This window comes from Papaver somniferum, unplaced genomic scaffold (genome assembly GCF_003573695.1).
Source record: "Papaver somniferum cultivar HN1 unplaced genomic scaffold, ASM357369v1 unplaced-scaffold_135, whole genome shotgun sequence".
In the NCBI taxonomy this organism is placed as follows: domain Eukaryota; kingdom Viridiplantae; phylum Streptophyta; class Magnoliopsida; order Ranunculales; family Papaveraceae; genus Papaver; species Papaver somniferum.
The window spans coordinates 3,981,879-3,996,958 of NW_020622713.1; positions in this window are offsets into that span (position 1 = coordinate 3,981,879).

Sequence of the window (15,080 nt, forward strand, 5' to 3'; positions counted from 1 at the left end):
AACTTACGCTCGATGGCAAGTGGAAAAGTGATACCGGATTTAAATCGGGCTACTTGAAAGTTATTGAGCAGAAACTAACTGAGAAACTACCAACTTGTGGGTTAACTACTACCAACATCGATTCTAGAATCAAGACTTTGAAGAAACATGCGATGGCCATCAATGAAATGGTAACTATTGGCAGTGGGTTTGAATTTGATTATATCAACAACAAGCTTGTGTGCGAAAAAAGTTTATTTGATGACTGGGCTAAGGTATTTTCGAAACTACTGAGTTATTCATTCATGTTAAACTATATGTCAGAGACTGTTTTCTTCTTATTTCATAACATCTAATCCATAATAACTAAAGCGGCATGTTAGTATAAGTAGCACATGTCCTGTAATCAACTGTTAGGTCCAGTTTTTGTACCCTCCTCCAGATAAAGCGTGGAACATTTTCAACTGTTAGGTCCTGTATAAGTAGCACATGTCCTGTATAAATGTAATATGTGCTGTTATGCAATGGTAATTACAGTTTAGTAAGTTCTGAGTTAGTATCGAAGTTGTTCTGGAGTAGATTATATAATGGTTTAATGAATGTAGATGTGTATGAATCTGTGGTGGTTTTATGTATGTTGTTGGATTCATGTATGAGTAAGTTTTTGTTTGTCACCTAGTCTGGTAACAAGTTTTTGTTTGTCGCTTTTGTTCTTGCAGTCTCATACAAATGAAAAGGGACTGTATGGGAAAGCATTCCCTCATTTAGATGCATTAGTTGAGATATTTGCTGAAGATAGGGCAAATGGTAAAGGGGCTGCTTCACTTGCTGAAGATCTAGAAGAGATCGAGAAAGAAGGCGAACAAGAAAAGGAAGAAGAAAATGATCAACAACAAAGTAATCAGTCCGAGTCAAACAGTGGTAAAGGTAGAAAGAAAAGGGTACGTTCATCATCCTTTGACATTGTATCCGGTGAATCAAGTGGAGATTAAAATGGCCTTAGTTTGATGGCTAATTCGTTTAGCAAATTTGTGACGGGTACACTTGATCACTTTGAAGCGGTTCGTGTGTCCCTTACTCAAGAAACCGATGTCAATAAACGCTTGTTTGAGGAGTTGAATAAGATAGATGGCCTCACTGAAGATGAGGTGATAGATGCCGCATCTATTATTCTCGATTCATCTACAAAAACAAAGGTTTTCTTCGGCATGGGGGAAGAAAAACGATCCAACTATGTGAAGAACAAGATTCTTAAGTAATGTAGCTTATGTTTGTGAGTGATGTTAGGAGGAACTACTAGAAACAGTTATTTTCAGTCCTTGTTGTTTTTGGTCAGAGAATGACAACAGTTTTATGATTGTGATGACAATTGTTTTCATTACTTTTCAGTCCTTGCTTATGACGACAGTTGTGACTATACAACATATGTTTTAGTATTACAACTTGTTTAGAAATTTGAAATTCAAACTTTTAGAATTGGTTTGTTCTTAGCTATCAAAGTTTCAAAGGGAAGGAAGGGTAGTAAAGTGATTTGGCATTTATTGATTACCCTGTAATAGGATTATGTCAACCAAACAATAATATTTGAATTAGGAATCTCATTCTTAGGAATCCAATTCCTGGAATTGGATTACCTTGTAATTGTATTCCTAGACTCCCAAAAACTTGAACCAAACGCGCTATAAATACATTAAGGAGATTGTTTCTGTTTTGAAAATTATGAATGCCAGCAAATCTTTTGTCTTTACAAATGAAATTGAAACATAACTTACTCACCAAACTGCATCTGGCTAGAGTCCGAGCTGCTGGTATTCTCGTCAAAATGTTTTGAATCTACAATTCCTCTGGAAGACATTTATCTCAATATATAATTAATCAACTTACTTTTACAATCCGACATAAAATTCAATGATAACATAAATTTGTGGTGTATATTATTAAGTTATAGGTTTATGATCTTGATTCTGGAACCAAATACATGGAGTGAAGTATCTTGAACCAATATAGAATCGTCTGATAAAGTCACACTTTGCAAGAGCAATAACAATCCAGTGCCGTCACGGCACGGATCACATCCTAGTAATATATCATTAATTTGTAGAATATGGAGCTTATACTACTACCGATTTTGAAAAACCCCCAAATTAAAATTTTCAATTTGGTATAATCGGTAATTTGGAAAATTTACATAACTTCAATTGACAAAGTCGCCCCAAATATAGATTTTTCAAAACTTTGATTATTGGTTTGTTTCATAATCCACAATAGGTAGATTATGGAAATTTTTAAACCTCCGATTACTGTGTCGCCCCAAAATCAAACTCCTCCAAAACTGATTTTTTTTTTTAATTCTTCGGATCTCATAATCGGTAGATGATTTTTGTTTTTCTACCGATTCAGTAATAATCGGGCGAATGAGAAACACAACAGCTACCGATTATTCAAGATTATGCATACATAAACCGTAAACTTTTCAAAGTATTTAATCGGGAGTTTATATTATATATTTATCCTCCGATTGTGCATTAATTGGTAGGTATGTGCTATCCCGTGCTTCTGATTGTAGTGGCCTAACTTGTTGTTATTGTTTGTAGGCTATTGTAGCGGTGGATGATGAATTTTATTTAAGGCCTGATACTTCTCACTACTATGCAAACAATTTTGGATACTCATGACTACTCTTTTCTTTTCTTCAAATAATATATGTTAAATGCTTATGCTTATGAGATTTGTTTTGTTGTATGCGCATTTAGTCATTTGAAAGTAAGGAGGAGGCAAAGGAATGGCTTATCAACAAGGCAAAAGAGAATATGTGCATGGTAGTTCAGAACCGTTATGTGAAAAATATTCGTTTTGAAATGATATGTGAGAGAGGTGGAGTGAGAAAGAGTCACGAGGGAAAGAATCATAAGTATGTAAGGAAGACGGAGAGGAAGAAATACCGAACTCATACAAAGAAGATTGGATGCCCATTTAAGATTGTCTTCTATAAGCCCGATGGTAGGGAAGGTAAAGAGTGGAAAATGTCTAAAGTTGCTAATGGTTGTCACAACCACGATGATCTGGATACTCTTATTGGACATGTAATGGTTGCAAAGTTAAAATCACATGAAATGGATACAGTGAGGTCTATGAGGATTTGTAAAGCGAGTGCGATCTTAAGTAAGATTAAGGCGGACGACCTCGACAACCATTCATCTTTGTCTACGATCAAGGGGGCCCTAGCTACGATCAAAAGAAAAGAATGGGATGGTAGAACGGTTATGCAACAATCAGAGTGGTTAGTGGAGTTACATGGCTACACGTTGCGAACGGAAGAAAGGGATGGTAAAGTCGTACGTATTTTCTTGGCACATCCTTTGGTGATTCAATTGGCACAATGCTTTTATCAAATTTTGTTGATAGATGCAACTTATAAGACAAACAAATATAACATGTCGTTGTTGAACATTGCTTGTCACGCTTCGGACAAAAACACGTTTACGATTGCATGGGGTTTAATGGATCATGAGAACAATAAGAGTGAAAAAGCGGGGGTACAACAACCACACCCAATATTTCGCTTAGCAATCTGTATGGACAAACTCTAATATACTTTTAAGAGAATCAATAAGACTCAATCTTTAAAACGTATATCAAAGAGTTAATATCTCAATCTCTCGTTTTGATCTATACTCAAGCAAATAGAAATATGCGATTTTTTATCAAATACTAGAGAGATAACTTGGATGGTACCAAAGACCATTATCCAAGTGTCAATCAATTTAAATCAACAACCAAAGGTCGAATATTCTAATTGATTGAACCTAACGCACAACCTGTGATATTTCGATTATAAAGATAAACAATATAATGCGGAAATAGAAATAACACAGACACCAGATTTTTGTTAATGAGGAAACCGCAAATGCAGAAAACCCCTGGGACCTAGTCCAGATTGAACACACACTGTATTAAGCATCTACAGACACTAGCCTACTACAAACTAACTTCGGTTTGGACTGTAGTTGAATCCCAATCAATCTCACACTAATCCAAGGTACAGTTGTGTTCCTTACGTCTATGATCCCAGCAGGATACTACACACTTGATTCCCTTAGCTGATCTCACCCACAACTAAGAGTTGCTACGACCTAAAGTCGAAGACTTAAATAAACAAATCTGTATCACACAGAAAAGTCTACAGTAATAGATAAATTCGTCTCCCACAGAAACACCTACGAGTTTTGTTCCGTCTTTTGATAAATCAAGGTGAACAGGAACCAATTGATAACCCAGACTTATATTCCTGAAGAATAACCTATTATTATCAATCACCTCACAATAATCTTAATCGACGCTCTGAAAGAAGATATTGTGGAATCACAAACGATGAGACAGAGATGTTTGTGACTACTTTTATATCTTTCCTATCGGAGATATCAATCTCAAGCAAATATTTTCGATTGTATACATACGATAGAAACAACAAGATCATATCACACAACTACGAGAAAGTAGTATCGGTATAGCTTCAGAATCCCAATGAAGTCTTTAAGTCGTTAACCTGGTTTTAGAGAAGAAACCAAAGGTTAAAGGAGAATTGACTCTAGCTAATACAACTATATCACACAAGAGGTATGGGGATTAGGTTTCTCAGTTGCTAGAGTTATCCCTTATATAGTCTTTCAAATCAGGTATTGCAATCAATGTTAGCTTGGTAACAAAGCATTCAATATTCACCGTTAGATGAAAACCTGATTAGATTCAAGCAAATATCTTTCAACCATTAGATCGAAAACCTATCTTGTTACACACAAATGAAATGCACGTTTCTAGATTTGTGTAACCGTACCCAAACATGTACATTTGTTGGTTCAACAATAGTTACCAAATGGTTAGCCATATGAGCACTTTCATATCAACCATATTCTTCTTCACCATAACTAGTTCAAATGACTCAAATGAACTAGTTAGAGAGTTGTTCAATTGCAAGGAAATATTATGTAACTACACAAGACACAATCGAAGCAAAAATGATATGATTCACTCGAATCGGTTCATGAACTTTATAGCTACGGTTTGCAATTAGCATTCCTTACTTTATATAAATAATCGTCTTTAGATATAACCAACTCAAGTTCGCGGTCTGGGTACACAGACTTAAGTTCCCGGAAGGAGTTCTCAAACTCCAGCAGGTTTCTCGGATCGAGAACTTCCGCCAGTTCGTGGACTGAGTTCACGGCTCTTGTTCCGGTTCTCTTGATCAACAAAGTTCGCAAACTTCAGTTCAAGGAATAAGGACTTATACATATATGTGTTTCCACAACAATGCTTATATCCAACAATGGTAATATAATTTAAACTCTCATTTCAATCATTGAAATATTCTTAGAAAATGTTATTGAAAAAGCGGGGGTATAACAACCACACCCAATATTTCGCTTAGCAATATGTATGAACTAACTCCAATATACTTTGCTAGAGAATCAACTAGACAGTCAGACTCAGTCTAGATAAGAGTATATCAAAGGAGTTTATATCTCAATCTCTCAATTTGATATATACTCAAGCAAATAGAAATCTGCGAGTCTTTATCAAATACTAGAGAGATAAATTGGATGGTACCAAAGACCAATATCCAAGTGTCAATCAATTTAAATCAACAACCAAAAGGTCGAATATTCTAATTGATTGAACAACGCACAACCTGTGATATTTCAATTATAAAGATAAACAATATAATGCGGAAATAGAAATAACACAGACACCAGAATTTTGTTAACGAGGAAATCTCAAATGCTGAAAAACCTCGGGACCTAGTCTAGATTGAACACACACTGTATTAATCCACTACATACACTAGCGTACTCCAAACTAACTTCGGTCTGGACTGTAGTTGAACCCCAACCAATCTCACACTGATCCAAGGTACAATTATGCTCTTACTCTGATTCCAGCAGGATACTACGTACTTGATCCCCTTAGATGATCTCACCCACAACTAAGAGTTGATACTGTAAGGACCCTCAAGCTCGTCAACTCTATTTGACTGGTGTAGCGATGGTCAAGAGATGATTTAGTCGCTAGTGACTCGATTAGTTTAACACAAACGTTAGTTAATAAGAATTAATCTAACAACGATCTAGATATGAAACTAGTATCATTGATGAGGTCTCGAAAAGTTACGTGGATTAGACTACTCGAACGTGTCATTCGGTTACCAGACGAAGAAGATATCATGGGAACCGTGTGAAAGGAAAAATAAGCATTTGGTATTTTATCCGACCCGGATGCCCTTATCATTTTGAGGTATCCCATTAACAAACCTTGACCTTATCTCTAGCCAACTCGAGGGGATAACTCTCATTATTTCTTCTTCTTCTTCATTCCTCCTTCTTTTTCCTAGCGTTTTTAGGGGCCACCCCAAAGGATTTAGGGGCCATCAATTTATACCCAGCCAAAGACTCTAGTTAAGGGGTACCCTATATGATATTGAAGTTACATAAATGCCCTTATGGTAAAACTGTATGAAAACCAAATCAAAAACAATTCTACTCATTTCAACTCTTCTTCTTCCAGTTTCCTATTATCTTTCGATTGTGGAAGAAAAAAAAAATTCCGCTCCAAAGTCAAATGGCCCCAATTAGGTAAGAATCTATCATTTTTGGGGTTTATTTCGCTTTAATTCGGCGAATCGAGAAAAAATAATTCTAGGGTTTTCGGTTATTTATCCAGATTCGGGCGATATTCATGCTCCTTTACTTCCGAATGTAGTCGTGTTCTTCATTTCTCAAGAACATCGACAGTATTCGGGAGAAATATTTGATGGTTATCGACCGAATATTGTTGGTCATATCTTCCTGGATACAAACTGGTAATAATCGGTAGTTTAATGAATTTTTTGTCTCCCGAATATATTTAAGTAGACACACAGTATTTGGAAGTACACTCACTACCGAATATATATATATATTGAAAAATCTCAAAATTTCTGATATAGGAAAAATCCCATTTTGGGGCCAGTATTTATTCGGAAAAACAATATAATGTTATATACTTCCGATTATTTCAATTTCAAAATTTGAAAAGTATAAGCTTTTCCCAAATTCTGATTTTTGGGTCATCGTACATTCGGGACTTTACAAAACAATTATTCTCCGAATATAGCAAGTTCAAAACAAACCACGCCTTGGCTCTAGGTGGTTCCAAGGGCCAATATAGAATGTTAGACAGCCCATATTCGGAAGTTTGGGTAACTAATTATACTTCCGATTATTTCAATTTCAAAATTTGAAAAGTATAAGTTTTTCCCAAATTCTGATTTTTGGGTCATCGTACATTCGGAACTTTACAAAACAATTATTCTCCGAATATAGCAAGTTCAAAACAAACCACGCCTTGGCTCTAGGTGGTTCCAAGGGCCAATATACAATGTTAGACAGCCCATATTCGGAAGTTTGGGTAACTAATTATACTTCCGATTATTTCAATTTCAAAATTTGAAAAGTATAAGTTTTTCCCAAATTCTGATTTTTGGGCCATCGTACATTCGGGACTTTACAAAACAATTATTCTCTGAATATAGCAAGTTCAAAACAAACCACGCCTTGGCTCTAGGTGGTTCCAAGGGCCAATATAGAATGTTAGACAACCCATATTCGGAAGTTTGGGTAACTAATTATACTTCCGATTATTTCAATTTCAAAATTTGAAAAGTATAAGTTTTTCCCAAATTCTGATTTTTGGGCCATCGTACATTCGGGACTTTACAAAACAATTATCCTCCGAATAAAGCAAGTTCAAAACAAACCACGCCTTGGCTCTAGGTGGTTCCAAGGGCCAATATAGAATGTTAGACAGCCCATATTCGGAAGTTTGGGTAACTAATTATACTTCCGATTATTTCAATTTCAAAATTTGAAAAGTATAAGTTTTTCCCAAATTCTGATTTTTGGGCCATCTTACATTCGGGACTTTACAAAACAATTATTCTCCGAATATAGCAAGTTCAAAACAAACCACGCCTTGGCTCTAGGTGGTTCCAAGGGCCAATATAGAATGTTAGACAGCCCATATTCGGAAGTTTGGGTAACTAATTATACTTCCGATTATTTCAATTTCAAAATTTGAAAAGTATAAGTTTTTCCCAAATTCTGATTTTTGGGCCATCGTACATTCGGGACTTTACAAAATAATTATCCTCCGAATATAGCAAGTTGAAAACAAACCACGCCTTGGCTCTAGGTGGTTCCAAGGGCCAATATAGAATGTTAGACAGCCCATATTCGGAAGTTTGGGTAACTAATTATACTTCCGATTATTTCAATTTCAAAATTTGAAAAGTATAAGTTTTTCCCAAATTCTGATTTTTGGGCCATCGTACATTCGGAACTTTACAAAACAATTATCCTCCGAATATAGCAAGTTCAAAACAAACCACGCCTTGGCTCTAGGTGGTTCCAAGGGCCAATATAGAATGTTAGACAATCCATATTCGGAAGTTTGGGTAACTAATTATACTTCCGATTATTTCAATTTCAAAATTTGAAAAGTATAAGTTTTTCCCAAATTCTGATTTTTGGGCCATCGTACATTCGGAACTTTACAAAACAATTATCCTCCGAATATAGCAAGTTCAAAACAAACCACGCCTTGGCTCTAGGTGGTTCCAAGGGCCAATATAGAATGTTAGACAGACCATATTCGGAAGTTTGGGTAACTAATTATACTTCCGATTATTTCAATTTCAAAATTTGAAAAGTATAAGTTTTTCCCAAATTCTGATTTTTGGGCCATCGTACATTCGGGACTTTACAAAACAATTATCCTCCGAATATAGCAAGTTCAAAACAAACCACGCCTTGGCTCTAGGTGGTTCCAAGGGCCAATATAGAATGTTAGACATCCCATATTCGGAAGTTTGGGTAATTAATTATACTCCCGATTATTTCAATTTCAAAATTTGAAAAGTATAAGTTTTTCCCAAATTCTGATTTTTGGGCCATCTTACATTCGGGACTTTACAAAACAATTATCCTCCGAATATAGAAAGTTCAAAAAAACCACGCCTTGGCTCTAGGTGGTTCCAAGGGCCAATATAGAATGTTAGACAACCCATATTCGGAAGTTTGGGTAACTAATTATACTTCCGATTATTTCAATTTCAAAATTTGAAAAGTATAAGTTTTTCCCAAATTCTGATTTTTGGGCCATCTTACATTCGGGACTTTACAAAACAATTATCCTCCGAATACAGCAAGTTCAAAACAAACCACGCCTTGGCTCTAGGTGGTTCCAAGGGCCAATATAGAATGTTAGACAGCCCATATTCGGAAGTTTGGGTAACTAATTATACTTCCGATTATTTCAATTTCAAAATTTGAAAAGTATAAGTTTTTCCCAAATTCTGATTTTTGGGCCATCGTACATTCGGAACTTTACAAAACAATTATCCTCCGAATATAACAAGTTCAAAACAAACCACGCCTTGGCTCTAGGTGGTTCCAAGGGCCAATATAGAATGTTAGACAACCCATATTCGGAAGTTTGGGTAACTAATTATACTTCCGATTATTTCAATTTCAAAATTTGAAAAGTATAAGTTTTTCCCAAATTTTGATTTTTGGGCCATCGTACATTCAGGACTTTACAAAACAATTATCCTCCGAATATAGCAAGTTCCAAACAAACCACGCCTTGGCTCTAGGTGGTTCCAAGGGCCAATATAGAATGTTAGACAACCCATATTCGGAAGTTTGGGTAACTAATTATACTTCCGATTATTTCAATTTCAAAATTTGAAAAGTATAAGTTTTTCCCAAATTCTGATTTTTGGGCCATCGTACATTCGGGACTTTACAAAACAATTATTCTCCGAATATAGCAAGTTCAAAACAAACCACGCCTTGGCTCTAGGTGGTTCCAAGGGACAATATAGAATGTTAGACAGCCCATATTCGGAAGTTTGGGTAACTAATTATACTTCCGATTATTTCAATTTCAAAATTTGAAAAGTATAAGTTTTTCCCAAATTCTGATTTTTGGGCCATCGTACATTCGGAACTTTACAAAACAATTATCCTCTGAATAATATAGTCGTGTTTAGAAATACAAACTTAATCGGTAGATAAGAATTTAAGTTTTCCACCGAATGTCTTATTCGGAGGTAATACGTGTATCGTTAACAACCGATTGTAGCGCACCAATGATACAAAACCTCAACGGCCATATTTTCAGAAACCTCAACGGCCATATTTTCAAAAATTAGATCCGTTGGAACTCTAATCTATATAAGGAGGGTAACCCCTCTCAGTTATTATTGAGTAACAAATCTGAATGAAAAACCTTTTCAATGGCAAGTCCATCATCAATCGACAACATACTTCGAAGATGCAAGCGAACAACTACATCAATTGCAGCAAGGGAAGAAGAAATACAAAAAAGGAACAAACAACCCAAAAAAATTAAACCATCGTTAGTGGAAACGGAGGAGGAGGAAGAGGAAATCAAGGCTAAGAAGCGAGGTCAAGAACAATTCCATCATAGAGAAAGATTAAAACAAGTTGAGGAAGAGACCGAATGGATAAAAAATTATTACATTGTGAAAGATCTACCCAAAGAACAGCAGGACGATCGTATATTTTGGATTAACGTTTCATTGGGTCCTTTTGTTGGTAAGTACAAGAAGCCACGCCACAATTATGAACCATCCCATGTTTCTTCAAGGGTGCACCATGTTATAAAATTGTGCACCGAGTACAACCGTATTCTTGCTAGGCACAGAGACGACAGGTTTGCGGCACAAGATGCTTATTCCAAGTGGAGAGGAGAGTCGTTTCTACATTTCGAAGCCGTGTTGATTGTTGCATCTCGGACTGGGAAAAAAGAATAACATGTGATGTTTGAGTGCTGTAAATTCAAATTTTTAATATTAATCGGCGGTTTGATAAAATATGGAATTCCCGAATATGATTAATCGTATTGAAATGTTATAATACTGTTGTTCCGATTACATAGTTTCAAAAAAAATTATAATCGTGCCTCGAAAAAAAACGATCAAACATCGTCATCATCCGAGGGGATCAATTCGAGTAACTCAGCGGGAAAGTTGTTGTCCATAACACGATCCCAATCAACCATGTTGGACTCATATTGTTTCACCCAATCCTTGCAATGGTTCATCGGGAAGTAATCGTGCCACTTACTCAACGGAGGTAACGGACAATCTTTCTTTACTCTTAAACCGATAAAATGCATTTCATTCACAAATGCCATTACGATTCTTCTATCTTTAACCGAATCGTCGCAAGCCGTTCTTGTGGGTGCAAATGTCATGCTAATTCCATACATAGGAGGAACGAAGAAATGTACCACGCAATTTAAAACGTCCGCTAGGAGATATCCAAATTTAGGCATTGTCATCCAATACTTGGATCCGATTGTCTTCAATCCCTTTCGACACTTCACACGCGCAACTAAGTCTTTGAACTCTTGTTCTTTGTCGTATCTATCTCCTCGCCTCATCATATCCATATAAAAACCCTTGTCCTTCACTAGTTGTACCGCCATCTTATTTCTTAAATATTGGCATTGGGTGACATCTTCGATATCCGCCTCTCTAAAGTAACCCATTTGTTCAGTAGCAACGTGAAACCCACAATTTCCATCCCCATCAACCTCGTCGGTCGACAAAACAAATGGAATGATAAGTGGAGGGAGTTGTTCCAAATACTCTTTGTATATTGTATATGTGGATCGATTTGGTCTTCCATTAAGATCTCTAGGGCAACGAAGAGTACCTTTGTCCTCTTTTATAGTAAGAATTTCCATTGGTTGGGTTTGTTGCGAGGCGTTCATTTGCTCAACAACTTCTTCGACAACATTGGGTTGACTTACTTGAGAAGGCTCTGTAGAGATCTTTGGCCTTACTTGTCGGGTGGTTGGTCCACTTTGATCATTTCTTGGACGACCTCTTTTCTTAGGTTCCGGCTCATCTTCAAATGCATGCAATAATCGGTTTTTCTTGTTTACAAAAGCACACAAACGCATGAAAATCGAGTATTTGAGTTTCTTAACACAATACCTGTGTTTTACATGCATCGTTAGCTTCAATATCATGCGATTCTCCATTTTCTTCCATGAAAGGGTCGTCTATGTTTTCCTCTCCACAAAAGTTTGGATCATTCAATATATACCCCAAATCGTCTTCTCTAAACGGTCGTGAACCCTCAACATTTTGTTCTTCGTCATGATTCTCACCTTCTTCTTCGTATCCATCCATTTTTGTAGTGATAAAATGGGTTTTCTCTTTTTTACCTTCACCTTCTTCTCTATAACTCTAACAACTCAAAAATTAAAAAGAAATGGAAAAAATGAAACACAAATCATTCTAATATTGCACCGACTACAATCGGAAGTATGGGAACGATTTTGGCTTCCGATTGCATTCGGAGGGTAACAATGTTATCATATCCTCCGAATATATAAGGGTAATTTCGCCATTACGAATTACGCGAGATAAGGGCTGGCTACATTTTCCCTTTGGGTGACATTTTTTGTTTTATTGTTGGCCCCTAAATCCTTTTGAGTGGCCCCTAAAAACGCCAGGTTCTTTTTCTCTTTCTTTTCTCTCTGCTCTTTTTCTGCCGACGTTTGAGAGGTGAGTTTGAGATTCGGTTTGAGAGAATCAACTGATGAGGATATGTGGATGTTGAAGGTGATGGTGTTGTTGTAAGTTGGGAATAGAACAATTAGTAATAGAAGATATTAATCAAGGGAATTACAGTTAGGGTTTGTAAAACTAGTTAACTGAGTTCGTATGGAATTGATAGGGTAATTAGGTTGCTTCTAGACGAAGAAGCAATGGGTTGAGGTTTAATTGAAGTTTTGAAGATGTTCTAGAGAGAATCAGAGACTTGGGGTTTCATAAGAAGTTCAAAGAATAATTAGAATATTAAGTTGATGTTCTTGGGGAAAGATTTGAGATGGGTATTGATCCATTTAGCGATTTAGGGCAAGAGGAATAGTAATTTGAGATTGAAGAAGTTATGACTTTGAAGCTGAGATTGATTGAAGCTCAGAAGATTAAAGGAATAGGAATTTGTGGTTATCTGATGAAGATCGTGAAGTGGTGATCGTATGGTTGCAATTAGTGGTTCTGTAAAGGATTGCAGATGCTGATTTCAGGTAAAGTTAAATTTGTAATTGAATTTGATGTAGTTTAGAATAAGTCACAAGATGGGTATGAGTTTGATAAGATTGTAATAACATGAATGGTGATAACTGCTACAAGATGAAGTTTGTTGTCTTAGTTTTGGTGAACATGCATATTGAAGTTGTTTTGATTATATGGAGTTCAGTGTTGGTGTAGTTATGAAATTAGGAATTATACATAGGCTTTCTGTTAATTTGAGATTCATGAAGAAGAGTTGGTTATTGTTGGTGGTTGTGTTGTAATTGTTATGTGAGCAGAATGGAATTGTGTTTAGGGTTATGCTGAGATGAGTATAGTTATGGCGATGATAATGTTGATATGACAGGGGAGGTGATGTATATTGGTGATGGTTCTCTACGATGAACTGATGGTGTTTCTATTATTGCGAGTGAAGTGTTAGCTGGTATTGTCTAAGAGATATGAATCTGAAGTTGAAATTGCAGTCTAATGATGGGTGGTGTGGTCTGTGTATTGGAGGTTGAGGTTTAGATGTTTGGGGTGGAGGTTTATGTAATTGGAAATGCAGGTGGTTGTCTTGAGAGTTGTTACAGGAATGAATGTGTATGTACTGGTGGAAGAATGAATGGGTATTCAGGCGAAGGCTAGATGTTACAATTGAAGTTGTTCATGAATGGTTTGGAGTTAGTAATGGATCTGAGTTTGAGTTCAGTTTGGTGGGTGTGTAGTCATTGAGATATTGTAAGTGGTGATGTGGTAATTCATGGAAACAGTAAGAGATGTGTAGTAAGTGATGATGATTGTAAGGAATGTCTAATAGCTTCAGTGGAGGCTTGCTACTGCATTTGCAGGTAGACTTTAGTTGTATTTGTAAGTTGATTTTGAAGTTTGTTTGAGAAAGTTTATTGTTAAGAAATTGTAGTTGTTGAATTGTATGAACTTGTGCAACCTTGAGTTTAGGCCTATTAGTCATCCTAGTCAGTTTAGCTGACTCAATTGGTTAGCTTGACTCAGTGAATCTTAACTGAGTTGAATCCTTTGACTGAGTTGACCCTTGACCCTGGACATTGACCTGACTTTGGACGTTGACTGTTAGTGGACCTTGGACAATATATGACTGTTAATTGATCCAGTTGGTCCATACCTTGCATAATGGGCTTGGGCTTAGGTTTAGTTTTCCTAATTTGATGTATTTGACACTTATGGTCTGAATTAGCTTTCGATTTCTTCTACAAAGTTGTAGATGTTCATAATATTTAACTAAGGGATTATAGAACCAACCTAATCAAATTAGTAAACCTTAGCTATGCTAAAGATGGAGAATAAAAGGGTAAAGAATCATAAATGGGCTTAGAATGATTAGATAGATCTGTATGATTCTTGTGTGAGCCATGTTAGATGGATTCTTAGACTTCTTGTGTGATTAATATTTAGTTATTAACAACGATCGATTCAAATGATGAACCAGTGGATCGTGGATCTCGAGGTAGGCGTGGCTTGTCATCAAAAAGAGGTGGGAATACTTTTAACTCTTTTGTGATTATTGTTGTTTTCTTTTACCAAAGTTTATGTTTAACAAATTCATGTATTGTCTGGTTGTGCTTTCTCTGCATTGTTTAACTTTGATTTAAGAAAGTTCTGTTATTTCTTTTAATCTTTCCATTGCTTGGAAAGGAATTGTAATGCTTTGTTTGTCTTTAGTAATTGTTTGGGAAATAAGAATTTCCATTTGATTGTTTGGAAATGAGAATTTCCATCTGTGGCATATAGGGTAATGCTCTTTCATTTATATCTACATGAATTCGAGCTTGTATGCAATCACTAGGTGCGAGACGAGTCACCATATAGCTATCTAGGTGCGGGAAGAGTCACCAATACTATATATTGTTTGGAAGGATTTAGTTCCATATACATGATTGCTTACCTCTACGACTTGTTGTGTTTAGTG